Genomic DNA, 9,895 nt, shown 5'->3' on the forward strand with positions numbered 1-9,895 from the left:
TCCAGCATGTGATGGAGTTGACCACTTGGCCCAATTTACGATCAACTGCAATCATAGAGACCGATCAACTCCAATGGTCACAGTCAGTTGTGCTAAAGCACAGGGCTTTTAAAAATGCAGACTTTCTCAGGGTAGGTAGCTGTTATTTATCTTTAAAATCTTTAGCTATCAGTAACTTGCTGGGTAACACTGAATTTAGAGGTATTAATTTGATAATGTCAAGAAAATGTATTGGAATATATAAATTCATAGTGTAATGCGATGCTTTGTTAATTTTGTCATCATATTCTGAAATTATAAACTGACCTAAAAGAAGGTCTGTATTTCGAGTTAATTTCAGTAAGCTTCTATCCCTAATTTTTCTGAATCTCTGGATTTGGGGTTCCTTTATTTACCCGAAATTCCAGCAGTCCCTAAATTGGACAGTATTCTTTGTCTCATAAATTCTTGAGAAAAGTAAACACTTTTTCCTAATCATTAAGAGTTTCTAAATAAACACCCTCTCCTTTACAGGTAAATTCATCAATATTAACAACTTTTAAATTGCCAACTGTGCATTGAAAACTCTGTGTTCACGAAAGCATGGTACTCAGTGCTGTGGTTGATACAACCATTTCACAAGGCCTTCCAGAAACTTATTTATAGGATCTCACACACTAAGCAAAATTAAAAGCAACATGAAAGTTAATAAAAATTCAAAACTACAAATTTCAGTCCATTTGTGATTATAAACTCTAATATGATTTTCCTTATTGATGTTGGGTTTTGCAGGATCATCCATGAACATAAGTCATTAAAGAGTGACATACTTAGTGGTCAGGACCAGGGATGCTGGAGGACCACATTCCGTTTACTGCTAGCTGAGCATGGAGGCTAACTGCAGTTTGCATAAAGGACAAGATATTTTGTGTGTGAGTTAATTTAGATTCAAGAAACTTATTAGTGTAATTAGCAAAGGAACATAAAATACTTTGGCTATAATATTATCAAGACTTGCTCTCTCTGCCTGATAATCTTGTCATCGAGTACAAAGTCAATTGCAATTATGGTTCCATTTGAGTCAAACACAAAACAATTTGTATTGGCCTTTAACTTTTGCTGTTTTATTCAGAGTAGATTCACAAGGCTCTGATTGTTTCATAGTGCTTTTTAACATTGAAGTACCAAGACATTTCCATATGAAGCACAGGCTATATTTTAAAATAATTTATGCTCCTTTTATTTTTCCTGTATAATTAAACTATACATTTAAACCAATTTTTGAAAATTTTTTATAGTTTGATCATATCATCTTTAAATAGCATATGGTAAAGAGGATATGAATGTTTTTATAAAAGTGGAATTTGATTGAGAAACAACTGGTAATCACATTTAGAGTTATCTGTCTAGAGTAAATAAACACTGTGGTTTCTGAGTGAGCTAGAAAGATCTTACAGAAATTTGATCTGACTTCAGGATTGGCTAGAATGGGACCAACTGCTCAGAAAGCAGTGGAGAGTCCATTGTAAACATTTGAGCAATCGGGTTGTGAATGCCAAAAACGCATTCAGGGCTTGTACAGATGGTTCCACTGAATGAAGGGCTCATATTGGGAAAATTAAGAGTAGATAAAACCAAGGGGCTTGGGAAATCAAAGATCAGACATTGTTATTATATATAAGAAAGAGGTTATAAGTAAAAAGGGTTGATTTGTGCTTTTGGCTGCTATTAACCACAAGATGACATACTCAAGATGTTCTTTCCAAACATTGATCAGAAAGGAGAATAGAGCACAAACATTCAATTTAAGTGTTGTCTGTGGAAAAGAAAAGACAATGTAACAATAGAAACATTTCAAAGGAGAAACAGGGTTTTGGAGGCTACTTTGTACCTAGATATTGATGTAAATGAGAGAAAAACACTCCTCCAATGGCAGCCTAGGTTTTGGTGAGGGATATGCATGTTCAATTGGGTTTACAGTGCATTTTTCTTATGTAGAAATCTATAAAGACCCTGTCAGCCTGCTCCGTATTTGAGTGTCATTGGTCATATTTTGCTTGCTTGTTTGTTTTGTTGTTTAGAGAGGAGAAGGGAGAGAATCATAGGGGAAAAGGGAAGGGACTCACATGAACCAGTATAAAGGACACATGGACAATAATTAAGGTGGGGGGCAGAAATGGGAGGGAGGTGAGGAGCCCTTGGGGGGGGCAGGGCAGGGAATATAAAACAGAAAACTGTACTTGAATAAGAATTTAAAAAAAAATCTATAAAGAGCCAACCCTCCCCCACAAAAAAAATTCTTAAAAATAGCCTGCTCTCCTTTTTAGCCAAATGACAAGCAAAGGGTCTTTCAGGAAACACAGAAAACATCAAGGCAATAACTTCCCTACTCTAGCCAAACACCACGGAGGGAAAAAAACAGAACAAAACAAAAACTACAGCTTCTCTCACTCTCTTCAGGAAAGGCCTAGTGAGGAGGGGACATTTCCACCCCTGTCTTTAGTGATAGGGAGGCCCCACACCTGCTAGCGTGGTGTTAGAAGTCAGCTAGAAAACTGGGGCAATCACCATCTCCATCGAGTAACAAGTGCACCCCTCTCCCATCAATGGCCAACCCCCTACACACTGCGTAACTTTCCATCAGTGGAGAGCCTGGTGGGGAGCCTGCAGTTCTACCCCCATCTGACAGTAATGAAGTAAGGTTCTGACCTTCCATTGACAGGACAGTGTTAGACAGGCCTGCTGACATGGAAGGTGTCAATATGATCCAGAATCTCATAACATAATACCCGTATTGTCCAAGACTCAAAAATCAATCATTGAATGTACGCCTCACTTGAATGTACAAAGAAAATCAAGAAACACAAACAATGATCCACATGATAGAGTTATCTGACAAATTTTAAAGTGGCTATCAGAAAAGGATTCAGCCAGCAATTACAAAACACACTTCAAACAAATGGAAGAAATACACCTCAACAAAAATAAAAACAAGTCATAGGGAGGAACTGAAAATAAATTTCAAAACTGAGAAGTACAGTAGCAACCATGACAAAAAAAATCCCTTGATATCGGGCTCAATAGGCTAATGGAAAGAACAGAGTAAAAAAATCTGTGAACTTGACAACACAGCAATAGAAATGACCAGATACGAATGACAGAGAAAGGAGACTGAATGATGCCTGATGCACTGTAGTGAAGATCTGAAAGTCTAGTCATTGTGTTACCAAACTTGAAAAAGCGTGTTCATCTGTCTGCCACCACAGAAACCAAACTTGTGAGGTAGTTGCTGATGAAAAAGGAAAGATATTTTATTTAGATCCTGCGTGGTCTGGAAGAGTGGTGACTCAAAGCAGATCTCCCCGGATCTCTGCCACAACACCAAAGCAAAGTCCAACCGTCCTCAGCAAAACCAAAGCAAAAGCCAGCACCCAGAGATCCTGCTCCATTTTAAAGTACTGTCCTTGAGAGCCCACAGGCAGCTGCTAAGTGGTCATAAAGGCAACTTAGCTTGTTCCTGGCTGCTGCCTCTTTCAGGCCCCCTCCTTGAGGCCACGGGCTATGTGGTTGATAAGGCCACAGGGGCCATGGAGAGGACAGACTAGTGGACTGTCTTGAATGCAGGTTCCAAGCTGCCAGCCATGAGCAAGAAAGAATTTCTTTGTTACCCTGAGACCACATTGATTTGATTGTGGGATGGGCCAGGTGCCTTCTCAAAATTACCAATAAACTACCCAAACATTCGTCCATGCTTTGGGTGGGTCTACCTCCCAACCCATCCCTCGGGAGACTGACAGGGCTCTTTGGTACAACATTTCTCTGCACCATGTTGATTTCTATGGCACATGTGCCTGCCTTCCCATGATCTCACCCCCTAGTCTGGTACTGGAGGGACAGTGGAAATGGCTTTTTTTGTGTTCAGCTAAGAACCCCTCCCTGTTGTCATCTTGGCCAGAGGGGCAGACTTCCTGCCCTCCCCTGCCTCCCAGGGCTGCCTGGTTTTCCTGGGCCTCAGCCACCTAGCAGTGGCTCCACTATCTCCAGCCAAACACTCCAGGGCAGCCTAGCCCAGCCAACACTCCTACTAGGGAGAGGGGGCATCCTTACTTCTGTGGTTTCTGCCAGGGTTTCCACCACCTCTAGGCGAGGCAGTAGCATGGTGCAATGTTGGACAGCCAAACAGTCCTCTGCAGTAATCAGCCCAGCTTCTGCCTCCAGGACTGTAGGCTCCACGCCCCACGCACAGAAGGGCTCCTCAACCTTCCTGCAGCTTGGCACAGTCTGCTAAGCTTCAGGCACCGCAGCTCACCAAGCAGAGGCAGGCCAAGAGTATAGGCACCTCCATTGGTAACAATTAAAGACATGGGAGAGGAGAAAGAATGCAGGACTGAAAGAGTACGAGAAGAAATAATGGCTAAAAATTCCTCAATGTTGGCAAAAGTCTCAAATCTATATATTCAAAGAACTGAGCAAATTCCAAAAAGGATAAACCAAAAGAAATTCATACCAAGACACAATATAATCAAAATATGAAAACCAAAAATAAAAAAAATCTTCAAAGCAGAAAGAAAGAAACAGAACTTTAACCTGGTTGTGCCAGATAACAGCATTTTCAATAATACTTTAACTGATTTGAACCATACTGACGGCAATGGACAAATTAAAATAATTTACTTCACACATGAATATAACTGAAATAAAAATCATTTACCACTATTGCTCACCTTTTTTGAGAACGACATTTGACCATGTCTTGAAAATTTTTCTAGAATTCCCAGACAAAATAAAATATAATATATATTAACCCAAATTATCCAAATTTTCTAATCAAAACTGCAACTTTGGCATATTGGGATGATACTCTAAACAACTGAGCTACCTGGTCAGGGCTATATTCTTTTATATGCTAAATTATCAACATTGTTTATTTAGAACTTATAGTGCCTCTTAATTCAGACTAGTGACATTGAAGGACTTGATAGTTGCCTGTGTCTCTAATTACCCAAATTATCCAAATTTTCTAATCAAAACTGCAACTTTGGCATATTGGGATGATGCTCTAAACCACTGAGCTACCTGGTCAGGGCTATATTCTTTTATATGCTAAATTATCAACATTGTTTATTTAGAACTTATAGTGCCTCTTAATTCAGACTAGTGACATTGAAGGACTTGATAGTTGCCTGTGTCTATATTACACTGTGCAGTGCAGGTCTGTGGTGATGTTATAAGTAACAACGGTATGGAAAGAATAGTGGAGTTGCTGCTCATGTCAAAGTTGGTGTCGCAGGACTTTCTAGTCTCAGAAGCATTAACAGTAAACAATGTTGAATAATGCAACGCAGATTGTCATTTTTATTTAAAAAACATATTGAATTCTAGACTGATCAGCTCATTCACAATGATGTGGTAACATCAGCATTTTAAGTTTCATGCCAATGTTTGTTGGCTGGATTGAGGTTTCTGTCACAAATGTTTTATAAATTAGATCTCTAATATGTCATGGTTGCAGAAACTTGATATTTTAAAGATATTCTTAAAAACTTTTTGACTTTAATTTGAAAATTTATTACCATTCTAAAATTACAGATAAAAGGTAATGATTCATTAAAATTTAAACTTAGGTATGAGAATACAGTCTTTGGAAATTATGAATTTATCTCTGACAAAAATAGCTAAAATTCTTTTAATAAATGTTTTAATTTCTCAAAATACTATGACATATTTATAAGTATTTCTACTAAATAGTTAACACCAATTATTTATTAAATTCAATTATTTATCTTCCTATAAATTGAACACTCAAAATATAAAAGAAATTCCTAATTCAGCCTTACAATAAAAATATACTAGCATTAATTTTGAAACTTCAGGCAGTTTATCAGAAGAGTATTAATCATATATAAGGCAGATATTTAAAAACTTCTATTTATAAGTACTTAGTTGTATAAAAATTCTCTTCCTACCTTGAAATAGCAACAAAAAAAGCACAGCAGTAAATTAGATAATGAAGCAGACAGGACTGCTACTTTTTTCTGAAGTCACCATTAAAATTTTTTGGTGCTATGAAAACTGCCTCATAGTTCTTCTTTTCTGTTAGTACATAAATATCAAAATTTGAACTTATTCACTAAAATTAGACACCCTTTTGTCCAATTAACACATTAAGTTTGTTTTTATCTGCAGAGTTTAAATAATACGATTAAAATCAAGGAATTACTTGATAAGTACAGGCATATTTTGTTTTATTACATGTTACTTTATTATGCTTCACAATAATGTATTTTTCACAAATCGAAGGTGTGAACAATCCTGTGTTGAACAAGTTCACTGGCACCATTTTTTCAACAGCATTTGTTCACTTTATGTGTCTGTGTAATGAAGTAATTCTCAGAATATTTCAAACCTTCTCATTGTTATTATACTTGTTATGGTGACCTGCAATCAGTCATTTTTTATTGCAATTATTTGGGGACGCCACAACACACATCATGCAAGACAGCAAACTTGATAAATGGTGTGTGTTTTAACAGCTCCACTGACTTGCCACTCCCCGTTTCTCTACCTTTCCCTCTTCCCCCACCCCCTTTCTCCTCAGCATCTCTATTTTCTGAAACACAACAATATTGAAATTAGACCAATTAATAACTCCCATAGTGGCCTTTCAGGGTTCAAGCATATGAAAGAGCCACACATCTCTCACTTTAAATCAAAGGCTAGAAATAATTAAGCTTAGGAATGCATACTGAAACCCAAGATAGGTCTAAAGCAGAGGCAAGCCAAAAGCAAGGTCCCTCGCACCAAACACATAACCAAGTTGAACATGCAAATGAAAAGTTCCTAAAGGAAATTTAAAGTGCCACTCCAGTGAACACAAGAATAACAAGAAAGCAAAACCCCCTTATTGCTGACATGCAGAAAGTTTCAGTCATCTGCATAGATCAAACTAACCACAACATTCCCTTAAGCCAAAGCCTACTCCAGAGTAGAGCTCTAACTCTCCTCAATTCTGTGAAAGCTGAGAGAAGTAAGGAAGCTGTAGAAGAAAGTTTGAAGCTAGTAGATGTTAGTTCATGAGATTTAAGGAACAAAGACCCCTCCATAACATGAAAGTGCAAGGTGAAGCAGCAAGAATAAATAATTTCCCAGTAACCCAATGGCACCTTAGAACAAACCTTAAGAATCTTAGAAATAAGATATTATCCAGCATGAAACAAAGTATAGGAGGTCTGTCCAGAAAGTATCCATCCAGGCATGCAATATAGAGAAAATAGAGACAAATAGAGACATTTAATGACGAAGATAAAAGATATAAAAAGCATCGTACATAGGAAAATCATGTCTTAGTTCCTTTCACAGTAGGCACCTTGGGACCTCACACAGTTCTCCTAACAGCTCTTCCATTGTTCAAAATACTCTGCAAAAATCATTTTTTGGAATCACCATCAGCTGCTCTATTGTATTTTCCTGAATCTCATCAATGGTCTGAAATATCTCCTTTCAAAAGTGATTTTATTTGGGGGAAAAGCCAAAAGTCACAGGACTCCAAATCTGGGTTGTAGGGATATTGAGTTAGTTACTTGGGTGATCTGGTGTTTTACCAAAAAACTATGCACCAGATATGATGCATAAATGGGCACGTTGTCATGATGAAGCTGTCAATCATCAGCTGCCCAAAGCTGTGGCCTTCTGAATCATCTGAATAGTTACACAGAGGAATGTTCAAGCTTAACACGTAATTAGATGCAGATTTGTTGCTCAATTCACTCAGTCATTTTGAATATGACAGCCACACAGTGCACGTACTCACTCAATGGTGTCTACCACCCCCACTGACTAGTACAATGAAGTCACCATTATTCACACATGTGCATTCTAGTCCATTCTCCTTGACTGCCAAGTTACATCGATGTCACACAGATCATTCTTGTTACATTAACAATGTTGGACTTTTTTCTGGACAGATTTCATAGTTCAGTGTCAGACATCCCTTAAAGATTTTCTTTTCCCTTAAAGGCATACAGAGAGACATGAAAAGATAACACTTAATGAGGGGGGAAAATATCAATCAATCAGTTAGGATGCAGACTTGACATAGTTGCCTGAATCATCAGAAAAACTCATTGAAACAGTTACCAAAATTGTAATTCAAAAGTAGAGATATGGAAGATATTCTTAAAAGATCAAAATCCCACTTCTGGACAGGAAAACTATAATATCTGAGAAGAAAAAATTATCAGTAGGGTAAATGCCGTATCAGGTAGTATAGACAAATACGTTAATGAATGTGAGCTCATATCAATAAATAATATTTAAAATGAAATACAAAGAGAGAAACATTTACAGAAATTAAAACATCAGTAACATAGTAGGTCAACTGCTGTAACAGTTGACATCAGTAACATAGTAGGTAACTGCATGCAGATTACTATATATGTGAACATAGACCTTAGGTGGGTAGAATGCAGCAGAAAATGTGAGTAAATAATGGTCAATATATTAGCAAACTTGATGAAAATTAAAAACCCATGGATCTAAGAAATGCAACACCAAGCACAAGAAATGTGAACTATACAAAAGCATCATAATGAAATTGCTCAAAATCAGTAAAGAAAAGAAAATCCTAAAGCAACCAGAGGAAAAAAGGCATGAAGCTAAGATGCTCATGAGGGGATATTTCTCATGAGAAATAATGCAAGCAAGAACACGGTGGTAAAATAGCTTTTCAATACTGAAAGAGGGTTGGGAGTAGAAGATGGAATTGTTTATAAAATCATGTCTTTTCTTATGAGACTGTTGTCAGAGTGACTCTGGTGGGGATACCAGGTTTATGCCTTTGTCAAAACCCACAGAACTGTACAACACAGAATAACATTTAGTATATATAAATAATGAAAAAATAGAATAAAAAAAACTACAAAAGGATGAAAGATGGAATACTGACTGAAAAATATATCTGTGTTACAAATAACCTAACTGCCTTTAGATAAAAGTATTTTGACTGTATACTCAAGGCTAAAGATAAAAATCAAAGTAAATTTAAAAATACTGTATTTTTACACACTTAACATATAAAGCTTGGCTTATATTAGGTACCAAATAAACAGTTACTCATCATCTCTATTTGTGTTTTTTTGATTCTGTATTTCATAAAATAGCTATAGATTTTCCAAAATCTGAAGAGTATTTGGGAAGTTGGTATGTAGATTATGAGATGACCTAAAAATCAAAAATATTTTTGAAGAATCCTAGGAAGCATCTTAATTGGTATTGAGGCAATATAGTTACAATGCAATCTAGTGAATGGTAGGTAAGATGGAATAGAGTTAAGATCATTGGTAATGAGGAGGTCCAATAATGGACAGATTGGTCTATTGGAGGGGTGGTTACAATGAGAGTATTATGCCATGATTTATGACAAAAATATAAAAATATTTATAGTTCTTAATTGAATAAATTCAATATATTATTAGTCTTGAGATTTAACTGCTGATACTCTCTATTGGTAAAAAGGAGTCAAGAGGAAAAATACCATATGATCTCACCTATAAGTGGAACCTAATCAACAAAACAACCAAGCAAGCAAAATAGAACCAGAGTCATTGAAATAAAGAACAAACTGACAGTAATCAGAGAGGAGAGTGGGGAGAGAGATAATGGAGGGAAATTAGGGAAGGGCCATCAAGGAACATGTATAAAGGACACATGAACAAAGCCAAAGAGGGTAGGTTCGCGGGTGGGAGGTGGGGATTGGTGTTGCGGGGGGCTGTGGTGTGGCGAAAATGGAGACAACAGTACTTTAACAAAAATAAAATAAAAGTGATTATGATTATAGTGAAAGGAGGACCTGGCAGTTAGTAAAACTAAAGAAGGGATAAAAAGAACAAGCAATAAGGAAATATTTGAACAGAGAGAG

This window comes from Sturnira hondurensis, unplaced genomic scaffold, assembly GCF_014824575.4.
Source record: "Sturnira hondurensis isolate 20B ecotype Veracruz unplaced genomic scaffold, ASM1482457v3 Scaffold0005329, whole genome shotgun sequence".
Lineage (NCBI taxonomy): Eukaryota > Metazoa > Chordata > Mammalia > Chiroptera > Phyllostomidae > Sturnira > Sturnira hondurensis.